This window comes from Spinacia oleracea, chromosome 6 (genome assembly GCF_020520425.1).
Source record: "Spinacia oleracea cultivar Varoflay chromosome 6, BTI_SOV_V1, whole genome shotgun sequence".
Classification (NCBI taxonomy): domain Eukaryota; kingdom Viridiplantae; phylum Streptophyta; class Magnoliopsida; order Caryophyllales; family Amaranthaceae; genus Spinacia; species Spinacia oleracea.
Genome location: NC_079492.1, coordinates 21,965,146 through 21,979,894, shown reverse-complemented (window position 1 = coordinate 21,979,894; position 14,749 = coordinate 21,965,146).

Below are 14,749 nucleotides of genomic sequence, written 5' to 3'. Positions count from 1 at the left end.
AAAAATGAAGTTTTCGAACCCAACTTTGAACCAAAGAACCTAAGGAATGTTTTCAAACTTATTCTACGTTTAATATGCTTATTTACAACTTTCTAAGGCTCTTTACAATCTATTATTTCACATTTAAGGCTAATTGAGTCGTTCTAGGTCATTTTTAGGCAAAAATGAAGTTTTCGACCTAACTTTGAACTAAAGAACCTAAGGAATGTTTTCAAACTTATTACATGTCTCATATGCATAGTTATAACTTTCTAAGGCTCTTTACAATCTATTATTTCACATTTAAGGCTAATTGAGTCGTTCTAGGTCATTTTTAGGCAAAAATGAAGTTTTCGAACCCAACTTTGAACTAAAGAACCTAAGGAATGTTTTCAAACTTATTACATGTCTCATATGCATAGTTATAACTTTCTAAGGCCCTTTACAATCTATTATTTCACATTTAAGGCTAATTGAGTCGTTCTAGGTCATTTTTAGGCAAAAATGATGTTTTCGAACCCAACTTTGAACTAAAGAACCTAAGGAATGTTTTCAAACTTATTACACGTCTCATATGCATAGTTATAACTTTCTAAGGCTCTTTACAATCTATTATTTCACATTTAAGGCTAATTGAGTCGTTCTAGGTCATTTTTAGGCAAAAATGAAGTTTTCGAACCCAACTTTGAACTAAAGAACCTAAGGAATGTTTTCAAACTTATTACATGTCTCATATGCATAGTTATAACTTTCTAAGGCTCTTTACAATCTATTATTTCACATTTAAGGCTAATTCAGTCGTTCTAGGTCATTTTTAGGCAAAAATGATGTTTTCGAACCCAACTTTGAACTAAAGAACCTAAGGAATGTTTTCAAACTTATTACATGTCTCATATGCATAGTTATAACTTTCTAAGGCCCTTTACAATCTATTATTTCACATTTAAGACTTTGCACCACAAACAGCTCAACCTTACACATCATTTCAGAACCGATTGATATCCTTTTCCTGCCAATTGTACCTTGACCCCCAAGTCTCCCATCATGTCTAGACTTTGGTACTCCGACTTCTTTCAAACGTGGCATATATTGAGAAACCCATGCAGCAACTTCCTCCGCGACGGTCCGTTGGACAATACTAGCTTCAGGTTTGGCCGGATTCATCACTCTATCTTTCAAGGTACCCATTTCCCGTTCAAAGGGATACATGTACCTCATACAAACTGGCCCACAAAGCTTAATTTCACGAACAAGATGAATAATCAAATGAGGCATCATGTCAAAGAATGATGGCGGAAAATACTTTTCAAACCGACACATGGTCTCAAGTACATCGGCCTGCAAATCATCCAGTATTGTTGGATTGATCACCTTGCTACAAATTGTGTTGAAAAAGAAACACAATCTTTTAATGGTATACCTCACTTGTGGAGGCAATATCCCTCGAATTGCAACCGGCAGCAATTTTTGCATCAACACGTGACAATCATGAGATTTCATTCCAACTAATTTCAAGTCAGACATGGACACAAGTCTACGAAAATTTGAAGAGTAACCGGCAGGGACCTTTAAGCCATGCAAAGACTCACAAAAGCTAACTTTCTCCTTTTTAGACAAGGTGAAACAAGCTGGGGGAAGGTACCAGCGTTTTCCCCTTTCTTGAGGTGCCAACTCGGAGCGACCCATAGCAGCCATATCTTGTCTAACTTTAGGCCCATCCTTCGTTTTTCCTTGCATATTCAACAATGGCATCACAAACATTTTTCTCAATATGCATTACATCCAAACAATGCCTAACTTCCAAATCTCTCCAATATGGGAGATCCCAAAAGATAGACCTCTTCTTGTAACCACCACTTGGCTGACCTTTATAAGGCTTACCAAACTCTGTCTCAATGTCTTTAACCCGTTCATAAACCTCACACGCACATAAGGGGGCAGGAGCTTCTCTCATCTCCAATTCTCCATTAAAAGCTTCCTTCTCTTTTCGAAATGGGTGATCTTCAGGAAGATACATCCGGTAATCCATGTACACATCTTTCCCACAAAATTTTAGGTGCCTCGAGACCAAATTATCATGACAAACTGGACATGCCTTCTTTCCCTTTACAGAATACCCTGACAAATTTCCATAAGCCGGGAAATCATTTATCGTACAAAAAATCATGGCACGTAAAGTGAAATTGGTTTTGGTGTATGCATCAAACATCAACACCCCTTCATCCCACAACAATTTCAAATCTTCAATGAGTGGCTCTAGATACACATCTATGTCATTTCCGGGTTGTTTAGGCCCAGAGATTAAGAGCGACAACATGATGTATCTACGCTTCATGCATAACCAAGGAGGCAAATTGTATATGGTGAGAAGAACCGGCCAAGTGCTATATTGGGTACTAAGTGTCCCAAATGGGTTCATTCCATCCGTGCAAAGACCAAGCCTGAGATTCCGAACTTCTTCCCTAAAGACCTTGTACTTTCGATCAATGTTCCTCCATTGTGGAGAATCAGCATGATGCCTCATTAACCCATCTTTCTTCCTCCCTTCGGCATGCCACCTCAAGAGTTTTGCAGTTTTCTCTTCTGAGAAAAGGCGCTTAAATCTTGGTATAATTGGAAGATACCAAAGCACCTTAGCCGGAGAAGGTTTCTTCTTAGTTGATGTTGCATCATTCTCCACGATCTTGTAATGGGACAATCCGCATCTTGGGCACTCATGCAGATTTGCATACTGCTTTCGATACAACACGCAATCATTTGGACACGCGTGTATCTTCTCATAATCCATACCCAAAGGACACATAAGCTTCTGGGCCTCATAGTTAGACCTTGGAAGTTTATTTCCTTCAGGAAGATTACCAGACGTGGCCTCCAAAAACTGTGAAAAACTCTTGTTGGTCCAACCGTTTTCCACCTTTAAGTTGAAATATTCGATGACGGCACCAAGTACAGTTTGTGTAGAACCAGGATATAACGGTGTTGCGGAAGCTTTGATTATACTATCATACATATGGGGACGCTCAACGAAATGATGGTCTTCCACATCATGCATCATATCATCTATCCTATCTTTCTCCTCTTCTTCCTCACTTTCAACACCAATATCATCCTCAATTTCATTATCATCACCATTATCACAATGATTATGCTGACTCGAGCTCGGCATACTAGAACTTGCCCCATGATCTATGCTCTCACCATGCCATGTCCACGTCGTGTAGTTACCCTTAAAACCGCGACGAACTATGTGATCAAAAATATCATCAATATCCCGATACCCCCTTGAATTATTGCAATCACAACAAGGACACATAATTAAACTTGATTCATGTTCTGATTGATGTTTCAAGGCAACCTTAATGAACTCTTGAATCCCTTGTAAGAACCTTGTAGAAAATCTTTTACTACCATACATCCAACTCCGATCCATTTTCAACCACTAAAGATAAAACAATATGACCAAATTTTGTCAAAGGTTAGAATACAAACTAGGCTATTCATATCATTATAAATCCAAAATTTTGTAGCAAACCCAAAACATGATTTCATATATCACCTAAATTCATTTCATAGCCTAAATTCATTTCATAACCTACACAAACCATCTCATAAAACTACACAAACCCAAAACTTCATTTCATAACTTTTAATTCAACAAAACCTTAATGTAATAAACAACTAAAATTCAACAAAACCTAAATCCTAAAATGTACCCAATTAAAATATAATTCAACTAAACCTACAACTAAAATTCATCAAAACCTAAATCCTAAAATGTACCTAATTAAAATTCAACAAATAATATCAACCATTAAAATTCAATTATAATGCATAATTAAAATTCAATTATAATGTCCACAATTAAAATTCAATTATAATGTCCACAATTAAAATTAAAATGCACAATTAAAATTCAATAAATATCAAAATTAAAATCCAATACCTAAGAGAGGAGAGATGACAATGAACAAGGGCGGCTGAGTGGGTGGCGGCGTGGGCGGCTGCCGTGCCGTGGACGAATTCCTTGGCCGTGGGCGGCGGCTCTAAAAAGGGAGCAAGCAGTACGTGAAGCGCGCAGTGAGGCGAAGCAGTGAATTAAGTAGCGAAGGAACGGCCGTCGCGAAGGAACGGCCGGCGCGACGGAAGGCGGCGAAGCAACGACGACAGTGCCGCCGGTGAGAACGAAGCAACTAGTGTTGGTGCAGGTGGTGGTTTCGTTTGGGAGGGCGCAGTGTTTGTCGAGCAGTAACCTAAGTCAGAATGAATTCCTAAGCAATTAAGGTAGAGCGCGAATTCGAAAAAAAAAAAATTTAAAAACCCAGTGCGTCGCATATTTACAAATATAATATGCGTGGCAAATGACTCTAGGAGCATCCTAGAGTCATTTGCGTCGCAGATTAGTAAATCTGCGACGCACTGGATTGAGTAAACTGCGTCGCAGGTTTACTAATCTGCGACGCAAATGACTCTTGGGGGCATCCTAGAGTCATTTGCCTCGCAGTTTAACAAAGCTGCGACGCAAATGACTAAATTTTATGCTAAAATTTGTCATTTGCGTCACATGTTCAGAATGGCGTGGCAAATGCGGGGATGCAAATAAGCCTTTTTCCACTAGTTCGTTCAATTTGTCGAGGCTAGTGTAATGGAGGGGAAATATGAACTACATCTAACTGGACAACTTGGCGATGTTATTAAGTAGTCTACACAAATAGGTCTTACCTAGGTAATTTTTCTCATTACATATTAATTTCTAGCTGCTATTGTTAGGTATGCTGTAGAATGTCAAGAGTACGATTCTTCAAGTTTTTTTAGATTTTCAGCTTTTTTGAATCTAAATAAAGGTCAAAATGTTCTTTCTCTTCCGCTTCAGATCATATAGTTTCACTCTTTATTTCTGGATTCATCATTCCTGAATCTTGATAAACTTTACACAATAATATTAGAAATTATATTATAAGGTGAGGGCGAGGGCCATGGAGCTGAACTTGGTTGCTACGGGTGAAATCAACTTAATGGAGGGGCGGGACATTCATATACATTTTCTTGCTGGGGCTGTTCCCAAGGACGGTCCATCAGCGGGCGTGACATTGGTAACAACACTTGTCTCCTTATTAAGTCAAAAGAGAATGAGAGCTGAATAGCTGATACAGCTATGACTGGGGAGATGACTTTGAGGGGCCTTGTGCTACCTGTTGGTGGTGTCAAGGATAGGGTTGGTTTGAAATGCTTATTTTTCCTTTGCTTTGTATCAAAAACTGCTGGATTCTTCCATCTAACTTTGATATGTGCACTCTTTGTTGGCATCAGCTATCCTCTTTGTTTATGAGAGCTGCATTAGTAAAAAATCCGTGAAACTCAAAAACACTAATAACGTGTTTCTATTAATATAATTAGAGGGTAATCAATCAATATTAGAACATCTATTTCTATTATTATTGCCTCAAATATTCTGTTGTTATTTCAGAATCAGTCTCTGCTGGATTGTTGCTGATATATGCAGGAACAGAACAAAGAAACTTCATGAATAAGTCAACAAAAGGTTGGTATCTGGAAAAAAAAAAATATTCATGTTTTCTACCTAACTAGCATGTGGTGACCGAAGGTTTTTAAAAATGTTTCTTAATTATTAAGATGGGGCCATTTTCATTTGTCTAATTACTTCATAAGATGACAGTTTTGATGCATGTGATAATATTGAAATTAAGAGTGGTTCCTGTCATTTCTTACTAGTTCACCTATCTACCATCCCTGAAATCGCAACGTGAATTATTGGCTGCATATCTCTTGGTTCGATTTGCAGAGCCAAATACCACTCTGATATAATCTCTAAGTTAGTAAATGCAGTAAAATTATCGAAGGCTTCTTTAATCAGAAATATGTTAGTTTAATTACCAGATCAAATGCAACTGCAATTCTGCAAAAGCCAGAAATTTAAGTATAATCTGCTTCAAAAGGATTCTGAAGCAACTACTTTATATCATTTTGATAGAAATATATAACAGTTAACAGAATAACAACACAAGAAAACTTTTTTTAACTTCTAATACAATCTCATGAATCTATAAATCACTGGCTTCTTTTATACATCATTAACTTGCCTCATACGAATCTAGCTAAACCTAATCTAGATCACCTCATATTACAACTCTCTTCCCTAAAAATTGCACTCATTATAAAAGGGAATACTGTTGGCAACTAATTTTGTGGCTTGGATTTCTGATTGCTAACTTTTTAAGTACACTCCTAAGCTAATGTAAAACTCTGACTCACTAGTCACTACCATATTCCGTTCTCTTCTCGTAGGTCTAACAGATCTGTACAAGAGCATAACTTACTTAATTTGCCACTAGCTAGGATTCTTGTTAACCTTCTGAAATCAAATCATGAAACTCATGTACCCAGAATTAATTTTCCTGTTAAGTAGAAAACTACCAGGATGATGAAACTGATGTTGGGTCGCAGAGCAGGTGTACCTGCAAGAAGAGTGTTTCAAAGAGGTGGGTTATCAGGCCCGTAACTTGCAAGGAGTAGTCAGTTCGGGTTGCTTGGAGTTGTTAATGACGGTGGAGATCCATAGTTGTTGCTGCAAACTGAAGGAAATATGTCCTTCACCCAAGGTGCATTAAGTCTAATACCAAGGTTCAGATTAATTGCTAACAATTAATTCAGTGAGATCAAGTGATCAGAACAGCTAGCTGGAGCAATGCTTCCGATCAGTGAGTTCTAATGGATATTGAACTCACAACTTACTCTTGACTGAACCTACAAGGTCACACCAATGACACGTAACAGATCACCGGATTAAATGAATCGGAAATTCATTTAATAGCTTTTCGGGAATTAGTTGGAAACGTATTATACGATACGACCTTCATCGGAATCGTATATCGTATCGCGAATATTCGTAAGCTGGGCAACACGAATAAATCGTATCGTACGATGGTGATTCGTCGTATACGAAACGATGAATAATATATCGGAAATATATTAAATCGCGAATACGAAGGGCATCGGAGTTGCCGGCCCGCCGAGCCAAGCGCGTAAGCGTGCAAGGCCCAACGAGCCAGCAAGCTCGCGAGCAAAGGCGAGCAAGGCCAGCCCATTGGGCGCGAGCACGCACAGCACGCAACAGCGCAAGCATCGCAGCGACGAGCGAGCATGCCCACGGCCCAGCTGCTCGGCGCGCGCGCTGTGGGCTTAGGCCTGCAGTGAGTCGCTGGGCGCGGGGCTGTGCGGTCCGTGGCTTGCGTGATGTGGTCGGTCAAGGCCTTTGGTTCTTGGCCGGTTACATCATTAATACAATAGGCATATTGTATTTTCCAACAACACACAATTCATATTACTCAAACCCTAGAGACACAGAGAACCCTAATTCTCTCTATGCCTCCAAAGTGAGTTCTTCCCAAAAAGCAAAATATCTTGATCAATTGTCTAAGCTATGATAATCAAGACGGATCTGATCGTGTCGGTGAACCAAGTAGAGGAACAAGTGGAGTTCTTTGTTCGTGTTCGTTGACAGATTATTGTGAAAAACACGCTTCGAATGTAAGTTTGCTTAATCTGTGCTTTATACATGTTTCCTGGCTTTGGGGATTGTTCCACACATGTTATTATGTTTAACTGTATTCCCCTACAGTGGTATCATGAGCTTTATGTATTCAAAGCATGAATTAGCATGATTATTATTGTTTTTGCATCTGTCGAAAAATTTGGAATTTTTGTTGATTTTTCGGAATTTTTACGAATTATTGGATGAATTGCGTAATAATCAGGTCCGAAATAAAAAATGTTCGTTTTTTCGAGTTTTAAAACCATAATCTGATGGAAAACGATTTTCGAAGATCAACTCATGGGAATAGAATTGCAAAAACAGGCCTCGAAGTATCGTTTTTTGGGCGTTTTTGTTAATTTTTCATTAAAAATTAAAAGTGTCGGACAGTAATTCAATTAAAAGGTCGACCTAAACTACTCGGAATTGCTTGAAATTTTAAAACAATGTTGCTGGGTACATGCTTGATCTATTGTATAAACCCTAATTTTGCCTTTCCCCAATTCGTAAAATTTGAAACCCTAATTGAATTTTAATTAATTTTGGTTTAATAATTCGGTTAATTGGGAAAGGGGATATAATTTCATGGGTCAGTGGCTAATTTTAAAAATTATTGGATTAAAATTTTGAATGGTTTCGTTAATTTTAATCGCACTTAAACCAAATTATTAAAAATCTGAAATTTAATTGTTTATGAACGATTTAAAGGTTCAGATTTTATTAATTAAAAGTTCAAACTTTAAATGTTGATTCGTTCGTTCTTAAAAGTTTGAATATTGTTACCCCTTGATTTAATAATTTTACGAAACTGGATTGTCGTTAAAGTTTATTGAATCGTTAAAAATCGTTGTTTTTCGAAAATAAAATCGTAACTTTTTGAAAAATAAAATTAATGCAAGTTGGTGAAATTAAATTTAATTTTAATTAAGTTGGTCCGTATCACGAACCAAAGGCACGAACATGAGCATGGTGGACGTATGGCTCGTCGAGACATGCGGGGCCATTGTGCTTGACCGAGCCGCATGCGACACGGGCAGCAGCAGGTACGATGCGTGCCTCGTGCGCGCTGGGCGAGGAAGGGGCAGGCGGGTATGCTTGCGGGGCTGCAACGAAGCAAGGCGCGAGCCGTGCGACGTCCAGCACACACACGACGCACAACACGCATGCAGGGGCAGCATGGCTGCGGGGACGCGGTGCGCGCGCGATGGGGCCAGGGGTGTGCGAGCCTTGCTCGGGCGCTCTTGGGCCTCACGCAAGGCATAGGGCTGGGCGCAAGCCTAGCCCGACTAAGTAATTGAACCTTTTTTGTTAAAAAAAAAAATCGTTTAATTCGTTGGGCTTCGTATATTTGCATTAATTTGGGCTAACGGGATATTTAATATAATATTTTATTTGCTTGGGCTGGGCCGCGAGTTTTAATTTAATATTTCATAATTAATTATACGGAATAATTATTGGTTTGAGTGGGAGCCACTAAATGAAATTAAAATGAAATAATTATTTATAATTATTTTCGTAGGTCGCATTATTTTAATTAAATTCAATTTTAATTAGAATAAAGTCTAAGGATTAATAATTTGGAAATTGATTAATCTTTTAGGACACGTTTATGTGAACGTGAATTTTAATTAATTGACGTAAATACTTGCATATTAATATGAGCCATTCGTTTTAGCATACGAATGGGTGAATGCATAGAATATATATTTTATGCAATGCAGGTACTCCAAGTGACTAGTATGCCAATTTAGGATAGTTAAATATGGTCTGCGTACCGTTCTATCTTTGAATGTAAAGTTTTAAATATGGTCTGCGTACCATGGATATTTTGATGTAATTTATTATTTTCAAGTATTTCTAAGTTTAGAACTTTAAGTTAGCATTTGAACGAAGATTCAAGACGATGCCAAGCTAACAAGGAGGTGATGAAGATTGGATGCTTCAAGACAAGATGTTTTGGGCCATACTAGATCACCATTTATTTATGAACTTCAATATATATATTATGCGTGAATGTATGAATGTATGTATGCTTTGCATGAACAGGTTGTTTCCTATGAATCGATTAGTTTTAAGTTCACTTAATAATCGAACCAACACAGAAACAACTAGGTCCAAGTAATATTGAGTTTAAAAATTGCCTTCCAAATCAACACTTACAAAAATCTAGGGATCTAAGATAGTAGGTTTACGCTAAAGCGAGGTGCTATTTTAGTTGACTTAGGTGGTAAGGCGTCCTAAAGGAGCACGTTGATTGTGGTTACAACACAAACAACAATGGCATTAAGTTGTGGCAATGGGATAAATTATGGCATTAATTTATTAACAAAGAGTAATTTGGAGATTACTAGCAATAGGTTTTGCTTACCTAAAATCTTAAACTACTTAAGACATGCTAAAGCTGCTTAAGGATTTAGGACTTTTGGGGTCTTGGAATCGTTTCATTCATTTTGGACCATGTTTTTGCTTTTTGCATGAATGAAATGTTTTAATAGCTTTAATGATTGCATGTTTTGCTTTTATTTCAAAGTTATTGAATTGTATGAATGGTTATTTATTGCAAATTCTTTTCGATTGTAGTAATCAAAATGGTCGCAAACATAACAACAATCATATCAGCTGAAATTCTGGATGTCGAGTTAGACTTGACTAATTTTCTTGAATGGAAAGAGAAACTTGTCGAAGTTTTGAAAATTAATGGCATACACTATGTCATTGAACAACCTTTCCCTAGCTATGATGCGCGAGGCATGACTCCTGAAAGGTACAGAAGTTGGGCACTTCATAAGTACCTTGTCACGGAGTTCATCCTTAAGTCTATCCCTGAGAGTTGGAGAGGGAGGTTCATTACTTTTGAACCTCAAGCTCTCCTAAGTAGCCTCGAGGATAAGTGTGCGGGTTTTCGACCCTTGTGCCAAACTAGTGGCAATGGGGTTGACGAATTAGCTAATTTGATGAGCGATCTCAAGCTCATAACCCCACGCAAGTCGTGCCTAGAAATTGAACTTCGGGAGGCACAAAGGCGCATCTACTCTGTCAAGATGGACAAAAACACATCCATTCGGTCTCATGTGGATATGATGTCTGGATTAATTTTCACAATTGAGAGACTTGGTGGTTCCATCAAAGAGTCGGTAGCTATTGCACTAGTGCTGAATTCTCTTCATAAGGATTATGAGGGTTTTAAGATGCACTATCTCTTTCATCAGAAAGAGAGCACATTCTGTGAACTTGTGGAATTACACATGAAATGCGAGAAAATCCTTACGTTCAATCAAGACCCTCTGAATGTGAGGTGCACTAAATTCAAGAAAGTAGGCAAGGGGAAGAAAGTCAGGCTTCATTTTCGTCCACTCCCGGAGGGCATCTGGCGCCTTCCAAGAGCAAGATGAAGAGGAATGCTTCTCCTTCTACATCGCAATGCTTCAATTGTAATGAAATTTGTCATTACAAGCGAGATTGCCCCAAACTAAAGGAAGAGAAGAAGGACGGAAACGTTGCTTCTCCTTCAGGTATGTATGTTATACATTGTAATCTTGCTAATTCTACTTCTTGGGTATTAGATACTGGTTGTGGCTCACATTTATGTTCCAATTCACAGGGACTAAGGAGAAGTAGAAAGCTTGATAAAGGCGAGATGGATCTAGGCGTGGGAAATGGAGCACGGATTGCTGCATTAGCAGTAGGATCTCATTTTATTTCTTTGCCTAGTGGGTTTGTTTTGGAACTAGAAAACTGTTACTATGTTCCTAGTATCACCAGAAACATCATTTCCGTTTCAAGTTTGGATTCTAAAGGTTTTAGTTTTCAATTTAAAGACAATAGTTGTTCTTTTTCTTTGAATGGAATGTTTTATGGTGCAGCACAACAAGAAAATGGTCTTTATGTGCTAGATACGAGCAAAAACATTTATAACATAAATACCAAAAAGGTTAAAACTGGTGATTCGGATCTCACATTTTTGTGGCATTGTCGATTAGGCCATATAAACATAAAGCGCATGGAATTACTTCAACGGAAAGGAATTCTAGAATCATTCGACTTGGAGAAGATTGATCAATGCGAATCTTGTTTACTTGGCAAAATGACAAAGCAACCTTTCTCAAAGGTGGGAGAAAGAGCAAGCGAACTACTAGGGCTAATACATACGGACGTATGTGGGCCTATGAGTACAAAAGCTAGAGGTCAGTTCAGCTATTTCATAACGTTTACTGACGACTTCAGTAGATATGGATATATTTACTTAATGAAGCACAAGTCTGAATCGTTTGAAAAATTCAGAGAATTTCAAAATGAAGTAGGGAATCATAATGGCAAGAATATCAAAGCTCTAAGATCGGATCAAGGAGGTGAATATCTTAGCCACGAGTTTGATGACCATCTAAAAGAATGCGGTATTCTTTCTGAATTGACTGCTCCGGGGACACCTCAATGGAATGGAGTGTCGGAACGGAGAAATAGGACCTTACTTGATATGGTCAGGTTAATGATGGGTCAGGCCGAACTTCCTTTACAGTTCTGGGGACATGCGTTGCAAACTGCAGCACTCACACTGAATCGTGCTCCGTCAAAAGCTGTTGAAAAGACTCCATACGAATTATGTACTGGGAAACTTCCAAAGTTGTCTTTTCTGAAGATTTGGGGTTGCGAAGCATATGTCAAGCGATTAATTTCGGACAAGCTACAACCTAAATCTGACAAATTTTTTTTCGTTTGGTATCCAAAAGAAACTATGGGGTATTATTTCTACAACAAGTCAGACAACAAGGTATTCGTTGCTCGTGACGGCGTCTTTTTGGAAAGAAATCATATTTCCAAATTGACAAGTAGGAGAATAAGACCTCGATGAGATTCGAGACGAACAACGAACTCAGAACTCTTTAGAAGCAGTTCAAGTTGATTAACCTCCAAGGTCTTTAGAAGAGCCAGTGGGAGTAGTTCCTCAAAACGTTGTTGCCCCTCGTAGGTCAAACATAACTATTTTTCAGCCGGACAGATGGACAGGCGTCCTCTTGATTGAAAACTTAGACGTTCTCATATTGGATAGTGATGAACCTTTGACTTACAAGCAAGCTATGACGAGCCCAAGCTCCATTAAATGGTTAGAGGCCATGCAATCTGAAATAGACTCCATGTCTGAAAATCAAGTCTGGGATTTGGTTGATTTGCCGGATGGGTTCACACATATCAGAAGCAAATAGGTCTTCAAGTTGAAGAAAGACAAAGATGGAATTATATACATATACAAGGCTAGATTGGTAGCAAAAGGTTACAGGCAAGTTCACGGCGTTGACTACGATGAAACCTTTTCTCCAGTCGAGATGCTTAAGTCTATTCGGATAATCTTTGCGATTGTCGCTTTTCATGACTATGAAATATGGCAAATGTATGTCAAAACTGCCTTCTTGAACGGTGTTCTTGAAGAGACTGTTTTCATGACACAGCCGGAGGGTTTTGTCGATCAAAAGAACCAAGGAAAGCTATGCAAGCTTAAGAAGTCCATCTACGAACTAAAGCAGGCATCAAGGAGTTGGAATAAACGATTTGATGAAGCAGTCAATAAGTTTGGCTTCATCAAGAATCAGGACGAATCTTGTGTATACAAGAAGGTCAGTGGGAGCAAAATTGCGTTCCTAGTCTTGTATGTTGACGACATACTGCTTATTGGAAACGACATTCCTAAGTTGGAGTCTGTAAGGACTTGGCTCGGGAAGTGTTTCTCAATGAAGGACTTAGGAGAGGCACAGCACATATTGGGCATCAAGATCTATAGGGATAGATCTAAGAGGATGATTGGACTAAGCCAAAGCACTTACATTGACAAAGTGCTAGCTAGGTTCAATATGATGGAAGCCAAGAGAGGCCATCTACCCATGTCACATGGCATATATCTAAGCAAGAATCAGTGTCCCAAAACATCTGATGAGCGTAGAAAGATGAGTGGAATTCCATACGCTTCGGCTATTGGATCCATCATGCATGCTATGATTTGTACAAGGCCGGATGTTTTGTTCGCACTCAGTGCAACGAGCAGGTACCAGTCAGAACCAGGTGAGGCGCATTGGACTGCTGCCAAGAACATCCTAAAGTACCTGAAAAGGACTAAGGATCAGTTCCTGGTTTATGGTGGTACAAATGAGTTGATTGTTAAGGGCTATACGGACGCAAGCTTTCAAATCGACAGAGATGATTTCAGATCACAGTCTGGGTTTGTGTTCTGCCTCAACGGCGGAGCAGTAAGCTGGAAAAGTGCTAAGCAAAGCCCTATTGCGGATTCTACAACTGAAGCCGAGTACATTGCTGCCTCAGAAGCAGCAAAGGAAGCTGTTTGGATTCGGAAGTTCATCGAAGAACTTGGTGTTGTCCCCTCCATTAAAGGACTAGTGGCTTTGTATTGCGACAATAGCGGAGCCATTGCCCAGGCAAAGGAGCCTAGGAGCCACCAGAAATCCAAGCACGTAATGCGGCGATTTCATATACTTCGAGAGATCGTTGAAAGAAAGGAAATCGAGATTTGCAAGGTTGGAATAGACGACAACGTCCTGGATCCATTGACTAAACCGTTGCCACAAGTGGAACACGACGCACATGTAGCAACCATGGGAATCAAGCATGTTGGAGAATGGCTATGATTTTCTAAGTATTGTTTTAGAACATCCGTTAGATCTATGTTTAAAACAATTGGTTTAACCATTTCATATGTATGAAATTTATTTATTTCATATTCATTTAATTGTGGTTTAGAATTAAATGATAAGTCCATGTGATTCAAATCATTCAAATGGGATGTCAAGATGGATTCTTCGACAAAGAAACACCCATAAGTGAACTTGAATATTGAAGTCACAAAGGATCTATAATCCATGTCATTGAAAGGTGGACGACCAATGACTAATGAAGATTAGATTGCAAGTAGATTACTTAGTTCTGTTTCTTGAACTAGAGTGACTGGATGTCAGAATCTTTTGCATAGATACTTATTGGATCTTGTATCGGATTGACCATGAGAACACTTTAAGAGATTGTTGTTGTATCGGATATGGTGTTGTTGTGTAACAAGGCCTCTCGGAGAGTTAGATACTGTAAAATGCATGGCCGTGCTCAGAATTGTTAGGCTTAACCTTCTGCAAAAGTTTAACAGTTGAACTCTGTAATCCGAGAAACACTTCTGGACCTAATAAGGATGGCTTGGATCTTACCTTATGTTCAGTAAGTAACACT